General features: G+C 43.0%; 1 protein-coding gene across 11 annotated transcripts in view; it reads left to right on the top strand.

Annotated features, from left to right (window-relative positions):
* Positions 1–26,156, top strand: part of ZNF770 (zinc finger protein 770) — a 75,021-nt gene that overhangs the window by 26,051 nt on the left and 22,814 nt on the right. For 5 of the 11 annotated variants that reach the window (XM_029600214.1, XM_029600213.1, XM_029600216.1 and 2 more), the window contains exons 3-4: positions 9,612–9,722; positions 12,350–12,396. The exons of 5 other annotated variants lie outside the window; for them this stretch is intronic. The gene's annotated coding sequence lies outside the window, so the exon portion shown is untranslated. The remainder of the gene's footprint in view (positions 1–9,611; positions 9,723–12,349; positions 12,397–26,156) is intronic. One more of the 11 variants, XM_029600215.1, reaches the window with a different exon arrangement.

The following is a 26,156-nucleotide window of genomic DNA, read 5'->3' on the forward strand; positions in this document are numbered from 1 at the left end:
TGGATAACCCACTTTTTTTTAGACTGAGTAAATAGGGGTTGTCTGGCTTAAGGCAACTTACTCGCATTGATACGGGGTAGTGTGCCCATTTCAGGAGCTTCGAGCAGAGTTTAATCTTGCTCACAGAGTTTTAAGCTTACTTGCAGGTTAGACATTTCGTAGAAAGTGCTCTCTCTAAAAGATCCCAACCTGTAAATGCTGCAAAGGTTGCTCAGTTGTGCTCAGGACAAAGTGTATTCTGTGCGTCTATGATTAAGGCTCTTAAAAGCATAAAACAACCAACACTCATGCCAGAGCTAGTGTTAAGATGGAATCAAGAGTTAGATGCTCCTGGCACTTCTAAAAGATTAAAAACTTGTTTTTTAATTCTTTACAAGGTCTCAGAAAATGTCACTCACGGAGACGGGTTTTAAATTTCTTGGACAGCTGTAATGTCTCACCTGTTTGGGCGGCTAAAAACAAAATTGGTATCCACAGAAATATGTAATAAAATGTTCAATGGCTCCAGGTATTCTTTTTTTTACTGTTTTTGGGTCTGTGTGGTGATTAAATTATTCTGGACAGTAGTATTGTGCTATTTAGAGAAACTGGTCAGCTTCACCATCCCAGTTTCTTCTTCCAACTGTGTTTATTTGATGACATGGAAGAAGACAGCAGCTACCTCCACAAAATTGCAATAATTATTTCTGCAAAAAGCTTTTCTGCTGGCCAAGTAATTTATCTTGGATCATTGGATTACTGCAGAAAAGCCGACTTTTACTCATTGGAAATTAAAACTGCATAAGATGGTGGTAAGACAAGACGTTCTTCATCTAAGTATGAACTCTTTCTAGAAGTGTGGTAAGACTATCTGCTGCCATTGAATGCCAAAAGCGCGAAATGTACTTTTTGCAATATAACCTTCCCCTCCATCCTCTTTAACATAAAGTCGGTATTGGCTTGGAGCTATAAAGCTTTCTCTATGCTTATGGCCAGGGACACAAGAACACTTTAGACCCAGTAAAAAGTATAATGTATTTTTATTAGTCAATATAAGTGTTCTCAGGAGGTACTGGGTGCCCTTAGTCTTACAAACTGACCAGCATCTCCTTGGATACAGGAAGTGACCTTTGTTTTATAGATAACATTCAAATACAGGAAAAGGATAGAAGGTTCTAGAGATTTGCATGACTGCCCAAAGGATCATGTACATAAGTTGTAATGTCAACTGCATGATACATCATCGCTAACTACCCTGATTGGCTTCCCAGGATGTGTAGCCCATTCCCATGGCTCTCTTTGTTCTGTTAAACTCTTACTGGACAAGACAATCAACACGTCTGTAACTATATTGATTACAAACTCCTGAGAATAGTGCCTGAAGCTCCCCTGTGGTTTCTTCTTTGTGACCCTATGAATAGCATCACCTGTCTGGTGCCAGCTTGCCTGCCTTTGTAGATATCCAGGGTCATTCTGTAAGTCATGCTCAGAAAGTCACTCAGAGTCCATTCAGCCTAGGCAGGCCAAAGAAAAGCAGAGGTTTCTGGGGATTTTCTTCTTCATGTTGGTTTTCTGTTCAGGCATACTTCTCAGAGCCCTGTCCTCTGTTTTCCGTATCCATTTTTTTTGTTTTTGTCTTTTTGTTCTACATTGTCTTATTTTTTTTTGCTTAAAATTCCCTAATTTTCATATTATCTTTAGAATTTTCATGCTTACATAGCATTCTGTGTATAGGTATGTTTGTATCTCTAGGTATTTTGGAAACTCTGATCAGGAAGAAGTCTCAGCATTGTTTTGTCTCTGGGAGAATGGGAGGGGGGAATCAGGGAGAGTTTTAAGTTGTATACTTGATGCAGAATTGTTGTTGTTGGATTGTATGTGAAAACCTGTAAATAAAGGATTATAAAAAAAAAAAAATAATGCAGAAAAACAAATCAGATCATCTTTTACACAAATTATCCAGAAATTGTTTTGCCTGATACTTCATCTAAACCAGCATTTGTTTTCCATCCTTACAAATTTTCAGCTAAACTGCATATTTTAAATACAAATTTGATACCTCTTTTATAGAACTCCATGCAAATCGGGGCCAAAACCCTTCTGTTCTCAGAGACCTTGACAGAATAATCATTAAATAGCAGAATTTTATGATTATTGTAAACAAAGCATCCTTTCTCATACGCTGACATAATTTTGTGCACAAAGTAAAACTTAAGAATGCGCGCCACCATTGGTCTAGGTTTGGAGGCTGCGTCTCTCACCAGGCCTACTCAGTGGGCAGCAGAATGCGCTCATGGGCTCTGTTTCTAAAGATGGCCCAGATTTTCAGGAAGTCTAAATAGCTGTGGACCCTTAACATTCACTGATAAACCAATAATTTTTATATTATTTTTTGTGTCTGCAATTTTCCTGATCTTCAATTTTCTCCAGGGCTGCATTTCTTTTTCCAAAGCTCATAACTGAATAGTAAACTGATCTGATGTCATTTCCCAAGCAAGCAGCCTCTGCTCAACTTCTGTGATTCTTGTGTGCTTGTCATATATCATTTTTTCATTTTATTCTTTGAAGATTGGAGGTTTATTAAGCCTATCTTCCAACACAACAGAAACTTTTAGAGATTTCCCGTGCCAGCTTTTCTTAAACTTCATGATGAATGTCCTTGCAATCACTGCCATCTTGGAGTCAGGACCATGAACTTCTCCTAGTATTCTGCAGGTTCACTGAGAGACCCATTATTTCTTAGCATCCAGGCAAATGAATTCAGAACCAGTGGGTTATGCACCTCTACCAACAGAGATGGTAGGTCTTGGTCCTTTTGTTCCAGACAGTTCAAGCGAGGCGCAGGCTCAGGTAGTGGAACTTCCCAAGCCTCCCAATGAAAGTGTGCTGACCCAACCCTGGGAACGAGATCTAGGGGTGGATGGAGATAGATATGCACTGGAGTTTTTGCAGTGTTCCTCGGGGCGTATTCATGGTGTCTCCTTGCCACTCCCCGCAGAGAGGCAGGGCAGCGGAATGTACATTTTCAAGGCTCTTCAGTCTGAGGGCTGTGGCTCCAATGCCCACGTCTCAAGAAAATACAGGCCGATACTCTGTTTATTTCATCGTGCTCAAAAAGCAGGGCTCCTTTCATCCCATTCTGCATCTCAAAGGGGTCAACCGTCATTTGCAGGTGACTCATTTTCGAATGGAAACTTTGCACTCAGTGATAATGGCCATGCAGTCAGAGTTTCTGACCTCCTTGGATCTGTCCAAGGCATACTTGCATAGTCCCCATCCAGCTAGAGCACCAATATTTTTTGCAGTTCATGGTCTTGGGTCGTCATCACCAGTTTCGAGCACTACCTTTTGGTCTGGCCACTGCGCCCAGAACTTTTTCCAAGGTTATAGCGGTGGTGGTGACAGTTGAGAGAAGATGGGATCCTGGTACACCCATACTTGGATGACTGGCTGATTCGGGCCAATTCTTTGGAAGAGAGCTGCCTGGTGACATGCAAGGTGATCTCCTTGGTGCAGGAGCTTGGTTGGATGGTGAACTTGGCCAAGAGCAGTCTTCAGCCATCTCAGTCGTTAAGAGTATCTCTGTGTTCGGTTCGACATGAAGCAGGGCAGAGTCTTCCTGCCAGAGGTTGTATTCAGAAGTTGTCCTGCGCAGATGTCTGTTGATGAATACACTGTTGGGTATATTATCTCTACAGGTGCTTGGATTGATAGCGGTGACCCTGGAAGTGGTGCCGTGGGCATGGGAGTTTATGGGAGTTGTGTGTCCTCTTCAGCTCTCCCTACTGTCTCATTGTAACCCGAAGTTTCGGGACTATTCAATTTGGCTCCATCTTTCAATGGAGGTCTGCTCTCAACTACAGTGGAAGTTACAAGCAGATCATCTAAGAAAGAAGGGTTTCCCTAAAATCTCCAGACTGGCTAGTACTCATGACAGATGCGAGCCTCCAGGGTTGGGGGAGTTCACTGTCAGGAACTGACAGCGCAAGAACGCTGGAGTACAGAAGAGTCTCTCTGGAGCACCAATCAGTTGGCAGTCTGCTTGGCATGCTTGCAGTTCGGTGACATGTTGCAGGGTCAAGCATTCCGGATAATATCAGACAGTGCAATGACAGTGGCCTATATCTATCGCCAGGGAGGAAACCAAGAGCCAGCAAGTGTTGCAGAAATAGACCAACGTAAGGAATGGGCGGAAGTGCATCTTCAAGAGATCTCAACCTCGCACATTGCAGGAAAATACAATGTCTAAGTGCAGACTTTCTCAGCATGCAGAGTCTGAGCCCAAAAGAATGGGTATTCTTGGCTGAGGTGTTTCAGCTGATAGTGGATTGCTGGGGCCTTCTGTTTCTAGACCTGCTGGCTTCTCGCAATGCAAAGGTTCCTCAATTCTTCAGTCGCTGAAGAGATCCGAAGTCATTGGGTATCAATGACCTAGTGCAGGAATGGCTGGAGGAAAAGCTGCTGTATGCCTTTCCCCCATGGCCCATTTAGGTATAATGTTTCAGAGAGTTGAGTCAGAGAGGGATGGTGCTTCTGGTGGTACCAGATTGGCTCGGAGACCATGCGGATCTGCGAAGGCTCCTGGTAGACTCCTCCCCCCCCCCCCCGCTTTCTGGTGCACAGGAATCTGTTGAGGCAGTGGCCTGTTCTTTACAAAGATCCAACTCTATTTTGTCTTACAATATGGCCCTTGAGAGGACTCACTTGCTGAAGCGTGGATATCTATTGCGGTGATTCTCACTCATAGCATGGCGGCAAAGTTCTTGACTTCCGTAGTTTGTGTGGGTTGGCGTATGTTTGAGGCTTGGTGTGAAGATTAAGGTGTTCTTCCTCGTTTGGTTAACATCCCGCTCATTTTGGAATTTTTGCAGGATGGCCCTTAATTCCTTAAAGGTGCAGGTAGTGGCTCTTGCCTGTTTCAGGGGTCAAGTGAAATGGTGGATCCTTATTGGCTGGCTCATCCAGATGTGGCCTGTTTTTTTTGAAAGGAGGTGAAACATCGTTGTCCCTCCCTTGCCCTTATGGAGTCTTAATCTGGTTTTGGATTTCATAGCGGGCCCTACGTTTCGACTGATGCGTAACCTCTTCTTGCGGTTACTGACATTGAAAACTGTTTTTGTGGCAGTTTGTTCGGCCTGTAGATTATCTTCAGTTTTAAAAGGTTGTCAAGCTTTGAGAATGATATGGATTGTCAAATAACCTTTCTAAATCCACATGTTAAACAGTGTTGGGTTTTTTGTTTTTTTTTTACATTAAGTAAAAGGAAACTGTGATAAAAGGTTTGTCTGCTGCTCTTTGCACCTAGTGAATAAAGTAACCCAATGCCAGCTCCAGCCAAGATAGTGCGTGTACTCAAGTGTCTATAACTTTTGCAGTCCTTGATAATAATATTGAAGGTTTCTCTTCTCCTTTGCACAATGATCTGACCATGTATGGTACAAAGAAGGAGCCTCTTGATTCATGTCTTTTAGCTTTTTGAAGACTTGCAAAGATTCATTTTTTGTTTTGGCATGTCCACCTCCTCATTTTTTGTGTGTGCAAGCAACACGAAAGACACTTAAAGTCATTCATTTTTAGGCCCAAGTCAGCTTTAGTGTAATGTTTGCAAAGAGCTCTGCAAATTCCTCCTACTGTAGAGACAATGAGTGATGCAGTTGGATACTTTGCATCAGAGTTATAGTGCCGCCTTGGAATGGTTTGAGCTTTTCACACACTTCTCTAGAAACATCTTCAGTAGTGACGTTTAATGCTGGTTTCTTCAGTTTCACAGCTGCAATTTTAATTGTTCTGCTTACTGGACTACTTTGTCAGTTATTGGCAAACTTGAATTCTATCTTGTAACACTTTTGGAATTTTATTTGGTTGAGAACTAGTTTCAGCCTGGAACACTTTAAGAGAAGCATGTCAAACACTTTGTGATTTCTTAAAGGTTAGCTATTACTCGGCATTTTCCAATTACCATGGATATTTCTTCCACAAATGGAACTTGCTTTCCCTGGGCCTTCCAACCCCCCCCCCAACCCCGAAAAACGTGTAAGCTCTCTTACTTCTTTGAATTCAAGATACTGCACATTCTGCATTGGATGCACTGTCTGTAATGTGTAGTTTAGTTTATTTAAAATTTATATACCACCAAATCATAGAATGGCAGTAATATACAGTAACATAGTATTGACTGCAGAAAAAGACCAAATGGTTCATCCAGTCTGCCCAGCAAGTTTCTTATGGTAGTAGCTGTCACTCCATGCAGGTTACACCTATGTTTCTGTTAAGGGTAGAAACTGCTGCTCCATGCAGGTTACCGCCAAGACTTTTATATCTTAACATAGCAACATTTTTACTGACTAAGGAGCCTTCTAAAAATTCAGACAATGCTGCTTGACGTGCTTTGCTTTTGGACTTAGAAGCAGTCTTGTGCTTTTTCCCTTAGGTTCGTGAATCAGTAACCCATACAGTAAAAGTTGTCACAAAAAAAAATAGAACACAGAATGCTTCACAAATATGCGTACTAAAGCTCACTTAAAAATTTAAAGCAAAAATGGTATATTCTAACATTGAGGTACTCCCTTCTGGGAGTTACCCTTAAAGATATACCAGACATTAAAAGTCTACCCATAAGGATTTGCATTTTCCCGTATTTTGTTTGTTGTTCAAGAAGAGGTTAATTATATTTTTGAGGTATGTATTTTTTGGTTGACATTGAATCTGAGCTGCCAAATCAACCAATCTTCAAGCTTTTTAAAATCATTTTTAATTTTCTCTACTCCCTCAGGTGTGTCCACTTTGTTGCAGATCTTAGTGTAATCCGCAAAAGACAGACTTTATCTTCTGTCCCTTCTGCAGTGACACTCACAAAAATATTGAACAGAACTGGTCCCAAAACAGATCCCTTGTGGCATTCCACTTAACACTGTGTTCTTTCTTCAGAAGAGGTTCCATTAACATTACATGCTGTCTCCTGTCAGTCAACCAGTTTACAATCTGTGCCCACTACCTTGGCACCCTCTCTCAAGCTTCTCATTTTGTTCATGAGTCTCCTATGCGGAACCGTATTAAAAGCTTTACTGAAATGCAAGTAAATCACATTGCGTGCTCTTCCTGGATCCAATTCTCTAGCCGCCCAATCAAAAAAAACCAGTTGGATTTATTTGATAGGACCTTCTCTTGGTGAATTCATGCTGCCTCAGGTTGAGCAACCCACCGGATTGTAGATAGTTCACTTTCCTTTCCTTCAGCAGAGTCTCCAATAATTTTCCCACCATCAAGATGAGGCTAACCTGCCTGTAGTTTCCAGCCTCATCTCTGCTCCCACTCTTGTGAAGCGGAGCCACCACTACTCTTTTCCAGTCTCATGACACTGCTCCCATTTCCAGGCATCCGCCAGCTTGTCTCTGAACTTCCGTAGTATCCTGGGATGTACCTCATCTGGCCCCATGGCCTTGTCTACTTTGTTTTTCTAGCTCTTCCCATACATTCTCATCTGTAAATGGAGTTTCGTCTCCTCCACTTCCATCTACCGTCTTGTCAATTGGTGATGGTCCTCCACATACCACTAATTTTAGGCTGCAGGAGTCCAGCACATTTTGCTCAGAAGTTGCAATCTTCTTTCCTGTATGGGACTCGTCAGGAGGAATTCAATCAATGCACTTTCCTCCTGATGAGTCCCATATTGGAAGGAAGATTCTTGATTAATAAGAATGGAATGTTTTGATTGATATAACTGCATGTCAGTGCAAGAGTGTAAGATGAACATTTTAGGCAGCTTAGCTAGATCCCGGAAGACTTTGTGATGCGAAGAGAGCCATGGATCAGAACGGGCCACAATGATTGTAAAGGCATGACGCTATCACTGTCTTTGTTCCTCGTTCATTCCTGAGACTCCCTGGCACCAATGAGCTGATGATGATTTAAGATAACATCAAAAGACATCTGCTGTCTCTTAACAACTTGTTTTGGTAAGAAATAAGCAGACCGATTATAGTAAGAATCTCTGGAGAGCGGGCACTCCGTGTTGAGCACCCGCTTTCCTGACATGCGCCCAGCCACCTCTACTAGGCATGCGATTCTTTATTTAAACGAGGGTTCTTGCTAATAAGGAAGCGCTAGGGACAATAGCGTGTCCCTAGCGCCTCCTTATTAGCATAGAGGTGGCTGTCAACGGGTTCCGACAACTGCTCAATTTTACCGGCCTCTGTTTCCAAACCCGCTGACAGCCATGGGTTAGGAAAATGGACGCTGGTAAAATTTGAGTGTCCGTTTTTCTATTTTTTTTTTTTTAAGTTTTTGGTTCCTCAGACTTAATATCACTAGGATATTATGTCTGAGGATATTAAGTTGGAGGGTGTACAGAAAAGCAGAAAATACTGCTTTTCTGTACACTTTTCCGGGTTGCTCAGAAATTAATGCCTGCCCATGGGCAGGCATTAATTTCTGAACATAAAATGTAAGAATAAAAAGAGACCACTTTTGATTTTCTAAAGAATTAGCTGAAAAGGTAAGAAAAAAGGTTAGTGTTTAATAAACTACAAGAGATTGCAGAAAGAAGATAGGTGACTGTGATAAAGGTAAGAGAAGAAGCAAATGGAAGAAAAATAGCGAATATGGTAAAATGGGAGGACAAGATTTTTCTTAGCTATCTTAGTGATAGGAGGAAATACAAAAGTGGCAACTGTGAGAGGTAAAGGGAAGGAATATGTAGAAGCTGATGAGGAAAAAGGGGAATTACTTAACTAATTTTTCTGTTTGGTGTTTCCTGAGGGAAGGGCCTGGGTGAAAACCACAGAAAATACACAGCCATTTTCAGAAAAGTGTATTTGAGGACCTAGCTAAACTTTAGATAGTAATGGGGCAGGATGAGATACATTCAAGGGTTTTAAAGGAACGTTGTGAAGTGCTGCCATCTCTGCTGGCTGACCTTTTCAATGCTTCTTTATTTATTTTATTTATCTTACGCATGACTCCTAAGCAATTTACAAGATAGATACATACATAATTAAAAAAAATATATAGAGAGTTACAGGCAAAAACAAAATAGCAAAATTCAAGGAGAGAAAAATAAAGGAAAAAAAATAAACTCCCATCAGTAAATAAAATTCACTAACTGCGGTAGTAACTCCTGTTAAAAAATAAATAAATAAAAATAATTGTTATATAACTACCATAAATCTAAAACTAAATAAACTGGAATGCCAGAACTTAATGATCAAAATCTGATCCATACCAAAGCCATAGATCAACATTCTTCTTCAGCCATTATTTGCTCAAATAAAAAGGTCTTAAACATTCCTTTTAATATTTAGTGCAGTCCATTAACCTTTACAGCAACAGGTAGCAAATTCCCCATAATCGGAGCTACTACCAAAAAAGCTCAGTCTAAGGTCTCTGCTAGGCTTGCTGATTTCACAGATGGAATATCTGAGAGAAGATCTTAGACCCTGTTGTATTGTATTGTATATTTTGAAGGAGTGCATGTAAGAGAGTCCAACTTCAACAATTTGTGGACTATCAGAGCAACTTTGTACTAAATCCGATATTGTACTTTCAACCAATGAAAATCAACACAGGTGAAATATGGTCTCGGTCTCTCTCTCTCTCTCTCTCCTCTCTCTCTCTCTCTCTCTCTCTTTTTTTAGAGTCTGAGGTAGTTCTGGAAGACTGGAAAAAGGCAGGATGTGGTTCCTCTTTAAAAAAGTGGCAGTGAGGAGGAGACTGGGAACTACAAGCCAGTTAGTTTGACCTCTGTGGTGAGTAAATTTAATGGAATTGCTGCTAAAAGAGAGGAGAGTGCAGTTTCAGGAATCCAGTAGATTTCTAAATCCAAGGCAGTAATAGGTTTATTAGAAGTAGGTCTTGTCAAATATATTTGATCAACTTCTTTAACTAGGTGACCAGAGAGTTGGATGAGGGGGCAGCATTAGATGTAGTGTACATGGATTTCAGTAAGGCCTTGACCATGTTCTGTATAGGTGACACACAAATAAATTGGGCACCCTTGGTGTGGTCCTTAAAGTGACTTACTGCATTAAAGCCAATTAACTGGTAGGCTAGAGGTAAATGGAGCTTACTACAAGAAAAGGGCTTTACTAGTAGCAAGCTGCAAGATCAGTCCTTTTCAACATTTTTGAATGTGATATTACGCAAGGACTACTGGGAAAGGTTTGTCCTTTTGTGGATTATACCAAAATCTCTATCAGGATAGATCTCCAGGAAGGTGTGGAAAGCATGAGGCGGAATCTAGCAAAGTTTAAGGACTGGTATAGTGTCTGGCAGCTAAGATTTAATGCTTAAATGCAAGGCGTGCATTTAGACTGCAAAAATCCAAGGGAGTCTAGGGATTGAAATTATTCTATGCATGAAAGAAGAGTGGGATCTGGAGGTAAATCAAATCTGATGATCTCAAGGTGGCTAAACAGGTAGATAAGGCAATAAAAGCCAGAAAACCTTGGGTGCATAGTGAGAATAGTCAAAAGAAAAAGGGAGGTGATATTGCCCCTGTTGAGCCCTCATTTGGAATACTGTGAACATGTCTGGAGAACACACCTTCAAAAGGATAGAAAGAGGATGGAGTTGGTCCAGAGGATGACTTCTAAAATGGTCAGTGATCTTCATTGTAAAGTTTATGGGCAACTCTTAAAAATCTAAACATATATACTCTAGAGAAAAGACAAGATAGACATTTAAATACCTCAGAAGTATTAATGCAATGAGAGTGGGTCTCTTTCAATGGAAAGAAGACTTTGAAATGAAGGTGAAGGGAGTAGAACTGTGGAATAATCTAAGGAAGTATCTATTTACAGAAAAGATGGTGGATTGCATGGAACAGCCTTTCAGTAGAGGTGGTGGAGACAAGAGCAGTATCTGAATTCAAGAAAGTATGGGACAAGCATAGGGGATCTCTGAAGGTATGGTAGGGATTGTAGAGTTGAGTAGTTGTGTGGATGGACAAGTTCCTAAAAGAAAAATTCATAACCCATGCTGTAGTTACACAATGTTAGGGTCCTATATTAGGAGCTAACCCTCAGGAAAGAGATCTAGGCATCATAGTAGGATAATACATTGAAATTGTTGGCTAGGTGTGCCGCAGCAGTCAAAGCACTTACCAGTATATCCTTGTTAAGTTTATTACGTTAAACCTCTGCCTCTGGCTATTTCAGTTCCCAAGTTCTCACGACATTGTTTTATTGTAACTTTGCTTCTTCCTCAATGTTAATGTTATAACTCCCCTTGTTCCATGTGAATCGATATATGATCTGTATCATGAATGTCAGTATAGAAAAGAGTTAAATAAGGCAAACAATGTAAGGAATTATTAGGAAGGGAATGGTGAATAAAACAGAGGTTGTCAAAAAAGATAGTTGCGATGGAGAAGATACAGAGAAGGGTGACCAAAATGATAAAGGGGATGGAACAGCTCCCCTATGAGGAAAGGCTAAAGAGGGGCTGTTCAGCTTGGAGAAGAGACAACTGAGGGGGGATATGATAGAGGGTCCTTAAAATCATAAGAAGTCTAGAACGGGTAAATGTGAATCAGTTATTTACTCTTTCGAATAAGAAGGACAAGGGGGGCACTCTATTAAGTTAGCAAGTAGCACATTTAAAATAAATCATAGAAAATTCTTTTCACCCAACGCACAATTAAACTCTGGAATTTGTTGCCAGAGGGTGTGAATAGTGCGGTTACTGTAGCTGAGTTTAAAAAAGGTTTGGATAAGTTCTTGGAGGAGAAGTCTATTAATTTCTATTAATCATGTTGACTTAGGAATAGCCACTTCTATTACTGGCATCAGTAGCATGGGATCTACTTAATGGGTACTTGTAGCCCGGATTGGCCACTGTTGGAAACAGGATGCTGGACTTGATGGACCCTTGGTCTGCCCCAGTATGGCAATTTCTTATGTTCACATTATTAGCCAAATAGAATAATAAAAGCTATTGCTATCCCAGGGAGTAAATAATAGAAAAAAGGTTTGCTTCATCGGGTTCTTGTAACCCATACTATCTACTGTCTGTCAGGATTCTTTCTGACCTAGCATGGCATTTATGTTTTATTTTTCCCTGTCCTCTGTATTCCTTTTTATCTTTTTCATGCTAATCTCTTTTCTCTTATGGTTTGATAGTCACACTGATCATTTTCTTCTTACTTTCATTTACTTTCTTAAAATTAAGATGTTACCCTTACAGTAACTTCTTGTAGTTTAGACCACTATTCTATGTCACCTAGCTATTCCCATCCTGTCAATGCCTCCTTACGGTACACTTCTGTCTTAATAAAAATAATACTTCTGAAACTGGATTCCAACTGATATTCCCTTTAATTTTTTTCTGGGGTACTTGTGAATGTGCCTTAATATTGGTAACTTAATTTTTGCAGGTGAGCAACAGCAGGGGGAAAGAGACCATTCTTCTCCTCACTCCCTGGTGAGCGATTTTCTACCATAGCACCATTTGTTCGCAACCTACTACCATCTTTCTCAGATTTCATCTCTTTTCATTACCATCTCTTCTCATTCCACCCTAGCTTGTCACATCTTTAAACTCTCTCACCTACACATCCATTCCTTTGTCTCCCATCTTTTCTATCTTCTTCCCATATTTCCATCATTGCTCATTCATATAATGCCTCCTTTTCCATTCTTACCCCTTGCTGACAACAACCTTCCATTTCTGTCTTCTCCAACATTGGCCCTCCTTCATCCTTCCATCCCCTCCCCAGCATCTGTGCCCTGCCTCTTTCCCCAGTATCCTCACCTTTCTTTTCCCTCCCCCTTCCCCAGTATCCTCTCATCTGCCTTTTCCACCCATTCTCCTGTGTTTGTCCTTTGGCTCTCTTAACCCTCAGTATCTATCCTCCTCTGCATCCTCTCCTGTGCCTTTTACTCCCCACCCATCTCCATCATGTGCCCCATCTCTCACTTTCTCTCTCTCCTTCCCCACAAAATTTACCTTTTGCCTATCTCAGCAGCAGGAATCTGTGCCACTGCTACTGACATATTCTCCCTTCTGTGCCAGCAGCATGAGCATGTTCAAAACTTAAGGGTTAACACTTCTATTCACTGATCTTATGCATCGTGAGATCAGCATCAGGATATACCAACCCACAAGCTTCCAACATGCTCAAGGTGGTAGTACAAATGGACATAGAGCAGAAGCATGGACTCCTGATAGGTCATTCCAGCTGGAGTTACAGTATGCATGGCTGCACCAGGAACACTGCATGGCCACGCATGTGTACACCTTTGTAGGAACACAGATCGTAAGCTTTTATATGATCCCTGTCTGCCTTTGTTTTTATATTGGACCACCTACGATAGAAAGTCTGTCTTCCATTTGTAAGTTCCAGGTCTGGTATCGCACATTCCCTTGTAGATACTTTTTTTCAGGTTGCCCAAGTAGTGCGTATTGTGTAGTGTCTAGATTCCCTTGTTTTTCTGCAACAGGTATGCTGTGATCACTTTGCATATTAAAATCCACCCTCCAGCAACACCTCCCTAACAAAACTGAAAATATCAGACAATAGCCACACCTAGTGACTGATGTTAATCTTTTATGTGCTTAAGTGTAAGGAGACAGCACAATTATACTAATCTAAAGAAATCAGGAAATATATGGGTATGTATCATTTTGGTTATTCATTATTAACATATCATTATTTGGTGTTCAGCTAATAGGAGCTTTGCACCTCTGGGTGGTCTTACCTACAACATGGTGTACTTCCATATAAGAGAAAACTCTGATCCTGTCCAAATAAAGATCTGTTAACTGTCTACATTTCCTGCAGTTTCTTTATCTCATGAAAAATTTTTTTATGCCTGCTTACAATTTCTTACTTCTCTAAAACTTCTTACATTAGCTGCATAGAGAAACTAGTTTAAACCAGTTAGTCAATGCAGAACACTAACTTTCACTTCAGAACAGAAAAGGTTATTAAAGTTCACAGCATAAAGCTGGTTATTGATATGAGACATTTCTGTGTACTTTAGCTAGACATGGGAGAGCACAACACAGGCCAAACTGGACCTACTAATTTCTACAAAGTTGTGATTTCCACAACTCTCCAGCTACCTACATCTGATACCTGCTTACACATACCATGCCACCACCCATAGCACGAACGCAAACCTTTTGAGTACTTTACAACAAATCAATATTCTTTTGCACTCAGGCAGGCCAGTCTTCACAAGTGGGTCATGCATCTCTATCAGCAAATAGAGACTAAGTAAAAGCCAATGACATGGATATATTCTCCATCTCCAGCAGATAGTGGACATTCATTTCCCTACTGGGACTGCTTGTAGTACAAAAAACAAACAAAAATCAGAAAAAGGTGGACAGATTCAGAAGACGATGAGCAGCTGTTTAACACTGCTTGCCTCCTGAAGTGTTACCTGTGGGTTCTTCCCTCAGTTGAGTGCCTTGTCAAGTAGCCATTTTTTCAGGTGTGAACATGTGGAGAAAAAAAAAAAAGCGGTTGCAGGCCAAGAGAGGCTTGGCGGTGAAGGCTTTTGCTCTCTGCCCCCTGTAGCCTGCTTTCAGCCAGGGAGGGCTGAGTTCAGATTTAAAAAAAAACAAAAAAAGGAAATAAAGGGAAAAGAGAACCTTCTAGCCTATTTCATTTTTACAGGGTCTTCCTTGGTGGTGGTGTTCAGTGTCTTCCTGCTCACGTCTCTGGGGAATTTAGTGAGACGTGGAGGTAGCACAGGCTTGATGGGTTGAGCAGCCTTTGGCTAGGCTCCACTTCCAGACTTGATATCTCAGGCCACGTGGTAGGCTGCGGCAACTCCCTGCGTTTGTGTGCAAGGTCATGGTGGTAGCGGCAACCTTGAGCAAGTACGGCATCCTAGTTCACCCGTATCTGGACGATTGGCTGATTCAAGCCGAGAGCGTGGAGGAGAGCCACCGAGCTTCTCACTGGGTGGTCTCATTACTGCAGGATTTAGGCTGGGTGGTGATCTTGGCCAAGAGCAACTTAGAGCCATCTCAGATGCCTGGAGTATCTCAGTGTTCTTTTAGGTACAAAACATGGTAAATCCTTTCTGCCAGCGAGTCACATTCAGAAGTTGATTGCTCAAGTTGAAACCCTGAGAAGGACTATTTGCCCAATGGTTTAGTTTTATCTACAGGTCCTGGGTTTGATGGCAGCCACGTTGAAGGTTATTCCCTGGGCAAAAGGCACATATGCGGCCTCTTCAACACATGTTGCTTTCCAGGTGGAGTCCACGTTTGCAGGACTACGTGGTGAAGCTTCACTTACCATTGGAGCTGAGCATACAACTGCAGTGGTGGTTGCAGGCAGATCATCTCAGGAAGGGAGTTTTCCTTGGAGATGCTGCATTGGTTTGTGCTCGCAACAGGTGAGTCTCTTGGGTTGGGGGGCTCACTGTCAAGAAGTACTGGTGCAAGGTCGCTGGAATGCCAAGGAATGGCAGTGGAGCATCAATCAGTTGGAAGCACGGGAAGTACGGTTGGCATGCTTGCAGCTTGCTTGGTGTCTAGAGGCTCGGGCAGTCAGGATAATGTCAGACAATGTGACGACAGTGGCCCTTGTTCAATCATCAAGGCGGAACCAGAAGCCAACAGGTATCTGAGGAGATAGATGCACTCATGGTATGGGCCGAGCAATATCTGCTAGACATATCTGCCTTCCACATTGCCAGAAAGGACAGTGTAAGGGCAGACTTTTTCAGCAGGAAGAACTTGGACTCAGGAGAATGGGAGTTAACAAAGTTTTTCAGCTCATAGTAGAGCAATGGGGACACCCATATCTGGACTTGCTGGCGACTTCCAGCAACATAAAACCTCTGTGGTTCTTCATTTGCAGAAAGGATCCAAAAGTACTGGGTATTGATGCTCTTGTTCAAGTGTGGCACTCAGCAGGGTGTTGTATGTCTTCCTGCCCTGGCCTCTGATAGGCAGGATCATATGGAAGATTGCAAGTCAGGCCGACAAGGTACTTTTGGTGGCTTCAGATTGGCCCCCGGAGGCCATAGTATTCCAATCTGCAGAGACTGTTGCTTTGGAAGGATCTGTTGTGGCAGCGACCCATTCTATACAAAGATCCGGGTCGATTTTGTCTTATGGTTTGGCCCTTGAGAGGGCTCTGTTATTGAAATGTGGTTATTCTGCTACAGTGATTTCCACTTTGCTTCGGGCCAGGAAGTTTTCTACATCTCTGGCTTATGTTAGAGATTGGAAAGTTTGCAAAATCTGGTGTGAGGAGGGAGGTTCTCAGACTTTCAAAGTGGAAATTCCATTAATTTTGCAATTTTTACAGGAAGGCTTGTGTAAAGGTTTGGCCCTTAATATCTTGATGGTTCAAGTGGTGGCTCTTGCTTGTTACAGGGAGCCCCGTCAATAGTGGACCTTTGTCTTCCCATCCAGAAGTGTCCTGGTTCTTGAAGGGAGTTAAGCATCTTTGTCTACCCTTGCAACTGCTGGTGCATCTGTGGGACTTAATCAGGTCCTGAATTTCATTGGGGGGGGGGTCTGCTTTTTGCCGCTACGTGGCCTCTCCTTGTGGCTGATTACCTTGAAGACAGTTTTTCTAGTGGCAATCTGTTCTGCATGTTGGGTTTTCGAAATGCAGGTTCGTTCTTACCGTGAGCATTTTCTGCGTGTGACACAGGGAGCGGTACAGCTTCAGACTATGGGTTCTTTTTGCTGACAGTGATTTCGCCACTTTCATTGAATCTGTTTATTTCCCTGCCCATGTTGGAGAGAGGCAGAGATGAGAGCAAGGCATAGTCTTTTGGTTACCTTGGATGTCAAGCAGCATCTGATACAGTTCTTGGAGGTTACTAAATTTGTCCGGAAGTCTGATCAACTATTTGTGCTCCATGGTGGAGGTAAACAGGGAAAACTGGCGACATGGGCAACTATAGCCCATTGAGTTAAGGAAGTTGTCACGGCCATCTATGTGGATGCCAACATTCCTTTGCTGAAGCAGATTAGACTGTATTCTATGAGGGTGCAGGCGGTATTGTGGGCAGAGATTTGATTATTGCCTCTGTCAAGATTTGCCGAGCGATGAAACAGTCATCCTTACACACTTTTTTCAAGCAACACCGATTTTTGGATGTTTAGGCTCGGGAGGACTCCACATTCATGCTGGCAATGTTGACTGGACCATGGGCAGCCTCCTGCCCTGTTCGGAAATAGCTTTAATGCATCCTGCTAGTGGGGATTGGCCTACCTGAGTGCAGAGGAAGGAGAAATTACTACTTACATGATTATTTCCTTTCCTCTAAGGAAGGCAGGCCAATTCCCAACCTGCCCTCGGCTGCTGATTTTTGCCTTTGATGCGCCCTTAGGTGCAAATAATGCAGAGTTTTGTTCCTGCTATTTATTGGAGGACTGATAAGTGTCTTTACCAGTCCCTCAGTTTAGTAAATGTTCATTGTTTTGTCTGAACTCTGTGTTCCCTATTGGTTGGAAGCATGAGTGGTTGATGGTTAATTTTTAAGTGTAATCAGTTTGTCCACAATTTGGATTTCCAGAGAATACTGGCAGACTGATGGGGTAGGGTTATATATCCGTGACATCACCTTTTTACTCTGTCTCCATCTGCTGGTAGAGGTGCATAACCCACTTGTGTGGATTGGCCTGCCTACCTTAGAGGAAAAGAAATTATCAGGTAAGTAGTAATTTCTCCTTCAAGCAAATGTTCTCCTCTTGGAAAGAGAGCTCCTTCAATTCATGTTCCTCAGATCCTGAAGAGGAAGTAACCATCATAACTGTCGTACAAGCAACAGTCTTACAGCATATAGAAATGTAGCATTGAGCAGTTAAGCAGATGGCAAGAAAAATGAGGAGGATGATGATGTACACAATTTTCTTTCCCACCCCAGCAAAGACCCAATACCAAACTGATCTCAGTCCCATTTGTAACCTTTAATACTCATTTCCAAGTCTTTGAGTGTGGCAACAAAGTGCTTTATTTGGCCTTCATTATCAATATACATGCAACAGGAAATGTTTATCATTGGCAAACTCCTTCTTTCTCTGCCAATAGTATGTCCAAAGCAATTCCATTATTTATCACAACCCCTGCAAGTGAGGAAATCCAGCCTGTTCTTTGCTGGTTTCATTGGCTATTTACTCTTTGAAGAAGGACAGATTTTTCACAAACACTTCTAGCTCATAGACTCCAAGGTTGGGAGTTCACACATAAATTTGTGGCAACCAAATGAATTTATTGAGGTTAATTGTACTCTTTTTTTCCACACTATAATGGGGATGGATATCTGGATAAATGGAAGCAGAAGTAATGGGGATGCATTGACATAATTGGCCAGAGAAGATGGGAATGGTGCACCCAAGGGTGACTCGAAGTATTTAGTTAGCATTCTTTTGAAAGCTCTTATCCCAAACAATAAGACACCCACAGTTCTTAAAGTTATTTGTCCAGTAGCACGAATAGATGAGTATACTTGCCATTTCTCCCAGGACAAGCAGGATGTTAGTCCTCACATATGGGTAATGTCATCAGGTGGAGCCCTATTATGGAACACTTTTGTCAGTTTCTAGAAACTTTGACTGGCACACTGAGCATGCCCAGCATGCCATAATCCCTGTGTCCACAGGGGTCTCCCTTCAGTCTTTTTTTTTCCGCGCTGCAGTTTGCCTCACGTTTAGGAGCTCTGTGAGATTTTTCTCACAACTTTTCCTCACAGAAACACTTGAAGCTTTTTCTTCACAAATTATTTCCCTACACGGGTCTCCCTTCATGTACATTTCATCGATGCTCTGTGAGTACTATGCCCTGTCTCCGGCCGTTTCCTGTCACCTCACTATCTGTTCCCCCCAGGTTACCTACTGAAATTGTGGCCTTCTTTCTCCCTATATCTGTCACCCTTGGTCCGCCCCACAATGCCCGCGATTGACCTTGCTGCGATCTCCCACCGGGGCTAGAGGGATTAGGATGTCCACGGTTCATGTTGCAGATGCCATGGAGGCCTCCGTTGAGGCCTTCATCAATGCCTTCAAAGCTGTCATCGACGTCTCTGTCGATGCTCTTGACTAAAGAAAATGCTTCATACTTCGGGTTCTCAACCAGAGCCCCGTGCGAACCTTGGCGAGAAACAATGCCAGGAGCAGTAGAGGCACGATGACCGTCCATCACCAATGCAAACCCGGACAGCGAGGGCATCTTCCTCGGTGCTGGAGAATGACCGGGCCGAGCACCGAGGGAAACATAGTTGCTGGCACCGACGTGGGTTCCGCGTTCGGTGCCGGCACTGATACCACACCAGTATCAATGTCCATTGTGAAGCGGGCCCAGGTACAAGAGTCTCTATGCTCCTCTGCACCGATGCATTCCCCACAGACAACCAGTGCCGGGTACTGAGCCACCACAGATTCATGTGGAAGTGCCAGTAATGCCTAGCCTGCCCCCCCCCCCCCTCCAGAATCTACTAACACCGGAGCCATTGATATTCACACCATTGTGGAACTGCCTTGTTGTGGCACCTACCAACAACAGCCTAAGTCATCTACGCCGACTCGTCCTTCTGAGCCTCCATGGAACCCCTATACCTATCCCAGGATCCTTGAATGGCGATGGGCACTTTAATACCGCTTCAGCACCGATCCCATTGAGACCTGTCAAACCATCCCTTTCGACCTGGTCACTAAAAAGGACCTATATTGGTGTCACAAATTGCTATTTACCAGCTATATTTGACACAACTCCAAGGGAACCTCTGCCATCCACATGAAATTTGAGCAACGTGATTGCTTTGAAATGTCCTCCCGTTGCCAACAACAGGACTCTGTGCTAGATGGTGAACCTGGTTTACGGCCCGAAGTCCAAGATAAACCAACTGATCTGCCATGCACCGCAGATAATCTCTTCATGCACAGGGTCCAGCAGACAGTGGCTCAATTGCAAGACCACCGCAACACCCTGCAACAGCTCTCTATGCTTCTTGCACAGCAAAGAGTGATGCTAGAAGGTCCTTTTACCGCTCCCGCTTGAGACCAACTGATATCCAGATCACACCAGCTCCGCCAGTTGGGCAGGCTCCTGGATTTTTCAACCTGGCCAGAGAACAGAACTGTCCATCCCACTGAGGACCAGGGCTCGGGATACTGTTCCCCAGATGCAAAAGGCACAGGATTTTAATCCCGCTATTTCCTACATTTAAAGAAAACAGGCGACCTCCGCCCATCCTGGACCTCAGAAGTTTCAACAAATTCTTCAGAAAGAAAGCTCAAAATGGTTGTGTCTCGGCACCATGCTTTCCTTACTACAATAAGGGGGTTGCTTCTATTCTCTGGACTTTCTATACACTTCATAGTGAGTCAGCAACATTTTCAATATCCAGTTCTCCCATTCGAACTACCTTCGACAGCTTGTGTATTTCACCAATGCCTAGCAGTGACTGCCGCTCGTCTACAAAGAACAGCATTCACACATTTCCTTACCTGGACGACTGCCTAACAAGGAGTCAATCCAAACAAGGAGCTCTAAATTCTCTAAGACTCACTAATAAATCTACTACATATGGCTGGGGATTCTGATCAACTACCATAAATCCCCTATGGAGCAGATCTGGCCACTACAGTCACAATGGCCTTCCTGCCCAACAACCATGCAGACATCCTATCAAATTGCCCACATCTCTGCGCGCATGCAACGTAGCCTCAGCCCATCAATTCTTCCATTGCTGGGCCACATAGTTTCCATAATCCACGTCACTCCTATGACCAGCTTAGCCGTGAGAAAAACTCGGTGGGATTTTAAATTTCAGTGGCTCTGAGCCATATCACCCATCCAGTAACAAATCCTCAGATGATATTGGCCACGGTCACATCCATCTTGGGTTTGAGAGCTCGTATCAACACCCTCCAAACCCAAAATGTCGACTCCACTCCATGAAAAGTCTCAGATCAACTTCCTGGAACTTCGAGCCATGTGTTATGCCCTTTATGCCTTCAAACACTGCCTCTCACACAAAACTTTGTGGATACAGACAGACAACATAGTGGCAATGTGGTACTCGAACAAACAGGGATGCATAGGCTCTTATCTGCTCTGCCAGGAAGCCGCGCAGTTCTTGGCCAGGACCCTTGCACACTCCATGCATCTCCGGGCCACTTATCTACCAAGCATACCGAACATACTAACAGACCATCTCAATCGATGTCTCCATCCTCACAAGTGGTCTCTGAAATCCATGTGTAGCGAGCAAAATCTTCTAGCGCTGAGGTCAACCAACCATTGATCTCTTGCTTCCGAATCGATCCACAGAGTGGACAGATTCTGCTCCCTATACAGGCTTCGAAATGTGTTAGCCATGGACGCCTTTGCTCGCCCCTGCAACAAAGGCCTCCTATATGCGTCTCTCTTCCAATACCGCTCATAGCCAAAACTCTCGTGAAGCTACAGCAGGACAGGTTTTCAATGATTCTCATAACCCTGTATTGGCCTCGACAAGTATGCTTCCCCCATACTTCTCAACCTATTGCTCCAGGAACCAATTCGCCTGCCCACAGGTCAACCTCATAAGAACATGCCATACTGGGTCAGACCAAGGGTCCATCAAGCCCAGCATCCTGTTTCCAACAGTGGTCAATCCAGGCCATAAGAACCTGGCAAGTACCCAAAAACTAAGTCTATTCCATATTACCATTGCTAGTAATAGCAGTGGCTATTTTCTAAGTCAACTTAATTAATAGCAGGTAATTGACTTCTCCTCCAAGAACTTATCCAATCCTTTTTTAAACACAGCTATACTAACTGCACTAACCACATCCTCTGGCAACAAATTCCAGAGTTTAATTGTGCGTTGAGTGAAAAAGAACTTTCTCCGATTAGTTTTAAATGTGCCACATGCTAACCTCCTGGAGTGCCCCCTAGTCTTTCTATTATCCGAAAGAGTAAATAACTGATTCACATCTACCCATTCTAGACCTCTCATGATTTTAAAACACCTCTATCATATCCCCCCTCAGTCATCTCTTCTCCAAGCTGAAAAGTCCTAACCTCTTTAGTCTTTCCTCATAGGGGAGCTGTTCCATTCCCCTTATCATTTTGGTAGCCCTTCTCTGTACCTTCTCCATCGCAATTATATCTTTTTTGAGATGCGGCAACCAGAATTGTACACAGTATTCAAGGTGCAGTCTCACCATGGAGTGATACAGAGGCATTATGACATTTTCCGTTTTATTTACCATTCGCTTTCTAATAATTCCCAACATTCTGTTGCTTTATTGACTGCCGCAGCACACTGAACCGACGATTTCAATGTGTTATCCACTAAGACGCCTAGATCTTTCTCAGCCAGGGCCCTTGCACACTCACTGATATTCTCAGGTTCTTGTAGCTTCACGAAAACCTTCCACACACAAATCTTACCATTCGAAATGGGCAAGATTTACCAAATGGCGTGCACAAAAAGGCATTAGCCCTTTTTCCTGCCCCACTCCATCTCTATTAGGCTATCTAGGATACCTTTCAGATTCTGGTCCCCAGACATCCTCCGCACAGGTACACCTCAGTTCATCTCAGCGTACTACCAGGGAGTAGGGGATGCCCTGTTAATGGCTCAACCCCTTATGAGTCTGCTTATCATGGGTTTTTCTACAATTTAAGCCTCCTCTGTGATCACCGGTTACGGAATGGGGCCTAAATTTAGTGCTTACAAGGCTCATGCATTCCCTGTTCGAGCCTTTGCATTCCTATAACATTAAAATTCTAACATGGAAAATTCTTTTCCTTGTAGCCATCACCTCTGCTTAAAGGGTCAGTGAGTTACAAGCCCTTCTTGCATACTCACCCAACACTAGGTTTCTCCGTGACAGAGTAGTCCTCCGTACTCTCCCTAAATTTCTTCCTAAGGTGGACACAGTCTCTCCCCTTATTCAGTCTATAGTCTGCCCACTTTTTCCCAAGGCCTCACTCTCACCAGTGCGAGAGGTTTTTGCACACCTTGGACTATAAGTGTGCACTGCATAGGAAATCCACCCAACTCTTTTTGCTTCTTTGACAAAGACAAGCTGCAAGTTCCAGTGAGCAAACAAACTCTTTCCAACTGGCTAGCAGACTGTATTGAATTGTGTTATGAGGAAGCAGGCCTTCCTCTCCAGGAGTGAGTGCAGGCACAGTTTGTAAGGGCCATGGCAACATGAGTAGCACAATATCATTCAGTACCAATTGCCGACATCTGCTAGGCTGCGACATGGAGCTCTCTTCACACATTCGCAGCTGCTTGGTTAGGAAATTGGTCAAGACTCTGCCTTTGGCCAATCTGTCTTGAAAAAGTTTGTTCCAGTATAATCCCCAACTCCTTCCACAACCACCTGCTGTGATTTCAGGCTGCCTCATCATTGCCAATAGCACCCCAATTATTGTGCCTGCTGCACGAGTTGTCTGCTATTGGCCTGTTGTAATATGAGTCAACCTATAGCTTGCTAATCACCCATATGCGAGGACTACCATCCTGCTTGTCCTGGAGAAAGCAGAGTTGCTTACCTGTAACAGGTGTTCTCCCTGGACAGCAGGATGTAGTCCTCACGAAACCCACCCGCCACCCCCGCAGAGTTGGATCCACTTATGTTTATTTTTATTTTTTCGTTCGCACTATTCCTACAAATGAGAATGAAGGGGGAGACCCCTGTGGACACAGGGATCATGGCATGGTGGGCATGCTCAGTGTGCCGGTCAAAGTTTCTAGAAACTTTGACAAAAGCGTCTGTAATAGGGCTCCGCCTAATGACATCACCCATATGTGAGGACTGCATCCTGCTGTCCTGAGAGAGCACCTGTTACAGGTAAGCAACTCTGCTTTCTTCTCTGAAGAAGATTTCTGCTATTTTGGGCAATCTATATGAATCATATGACTGAGCCAAGATGAAGTATGTTCAAGAACAAGATTAACAGTTAGTAATCATGGTTTGACAAATGGTGTTTGGCAAAGCCAGAAAGCTCAGAAGCAGATGATGATCTTTGGAAACATGGTGCTGATGATAAACAGGAGGAAAAGTGGAATTGTAATAAACAGCCACAGGAGTATTAGTTGAAAACTTTGTCTTTTTAAAATTCTAGGGCCAGAATTGATAGAACATATTGCAGATCACATTTTTCTTGCAGCCAGGTGAAGGGCAAAGCTTTCATTAGGGGGTAAGCCTTAACAATATAAAGACATTGTTTAGCTTTCCCCATGTAATTGTGATGTCTCACCAGGATTGTACTTGAAACACATTCAGCTGAGTCAAGAACATGAGACAATTCAGTAGTCTGTATTCTTTGGGAGATTGGAACAAAGTCTTTGTATACAAGATCAGAGTCCATAATGGCAGGTGAAATATGCTGGGACTGGAAGGAAGGCAGTAGCTGTAAAAAAAAAAACAAAAAACCAACCCAAAAAAAAACGAGAATGGACTATAATGGCAGTTGGCAGATGAGTGCATATCCAGCATTCAGTAAGGTTGAGGGCTTGTCCCAGAGCATTGATCAGTTGGACAATACCCATTTCGTTCAGGAGTATATGTGATGGTGACAGTCTGGATCAGGGCAAGAAAAATAGTGTTCAGCCACATGATGTACATCCACAGCAATTCTTTTTGGGGTTGGAGCACCTGTCTACCACAGGATCCCCAATGACCCCTCCCAGGAGAGTGCAGGTGTCTGTTGGAGAGTTAGCCGTTATTCATTCAGAGGACGAGAGACTTTTGGGGTCCGTCTATCACTAGACCAGGAGGGGCCTATCCAGGTGGAGCTCATGTGTGCTTAATCTGCTTTCACTGCTGTGGGATCAAACGTCCTTTTGCAGTGGTTTTGCAAGGAGACAATGGTCAAATCCTTGTGTCTTAGCGCTTAATGACTTACCAAAAGCTCTTTGTAAGAGTCTTTCCACAGATGCTGTAAACACATTTCGCTGGAAAATCTTGATTAGTACAAATTCGCCTGGCTGAACATCTGTTAATGCTGCATACATCCATTGATAATTCTTCTTAAAATGCTGGTGTGACTGTGAGACAAAATGCAAAATTGGTTCATCCTGAGCAAAGTCTATATCCACAGGTGATTTTAGCATGGAAACTGTAGACATAGCCTGTCCTGTAACGATCTTGTGGGGAGTGAGTCCTTGCTTATGATTTGGCATGTGCCTTATATTCATCAAGCCAAGTGGGAGAGAATCCAGCCATTTCAGGTAAGGTCTTGTGTGAGTTTCTCAGGCTTAATCGTTAAGATCCCATTTAGTCATTCTGTAAGTTCTGAGGCTTGGTTCCTTGTATACAAAGGAAATGCAGTCAGATCCCCAGGGATATCAAACCTGGAGATGATCTAATAATTTTTCTACTATCATTGTTGCATCTTTATACATACAGTGGTTCAAACCCCATTTGGCATGTATATAAAATCCATTTATAGTCTCATAAAAGGACCCCAAAGGACATTCACATGTCAGTGTGTAATCTGAAGTCCTTTCCTCCATTATGACTGTGCAGGTACTACAACTTTGACACATCTTCTGTGCAATAAGGCCCACCATGATTGAATTTCATGCTTGACCCCTTCCCCTGCTTTTGGCTCGAGTATGAAGCCTGGTGAGGCCTATCGAGCCAAATATGCCAAGGAAGATGGGAAAGCAACAGGAAGTGTATTTGGGTCTAGCCAAAGGCCTTCAGGGGACTGCATGCAACCGTATTTCTTCCAGACAGAATATTCAACTGCAGCATTGTTCTGTAAGACAAATAGATCGGTTAATGAAACTCGATCTGGAATCTTCAATGGATGAAGATGTGCATTAAGTGTCTGTAGAGTTTAGAGTCAAGGCAGTTGCTTGTGCAGCTGAATCTGGCAAAGTATTGACTTTGGCCTTAAAGATATTAATTGGCAACTTGTGAAGGATAGAAGAGAGGGCAACAAAGCATTAACATAAGTAGAGTTCTGAATGGATGCATCTGAAGAGAGAGAGAGAAAAAAAAAAAGTCCTAAGTCAGAGGACATCAAGATGGTTTGTTTGACTTTGTGATAAAAGGCAGGTGAATGTGAGAGCAATGAACTCTGCCATTTGAGCAAAGGCCAGGAGGAAGGTGGGCAGCCTCAATGACATCCATGAACGAATAGACAAGAGATAGCAGCAGTGAAACAAGTGTGATTTTGAATGTGAGAGGAGGCTTGTTAAAGAGGTCTGGCCAAGGCAGAAAAATATGGGATCCAAAGACAACAGGAA

This window comes from Rhinatrema bivittatum, chromosome 4 (genome assembly GCF_901001135.1).
Source record: "Rhinatrema bivittatum chromosome 4, aRhiBiv1.1, whole genome shotgun sequence".
Classification (NCBI taxonomy): Eukaryota; Metazoa; Chordata; class Amphibia; order Gymnophiona; family Rhinatrematidae; genus Rhinatrema; species Rhinatrema bivittatum.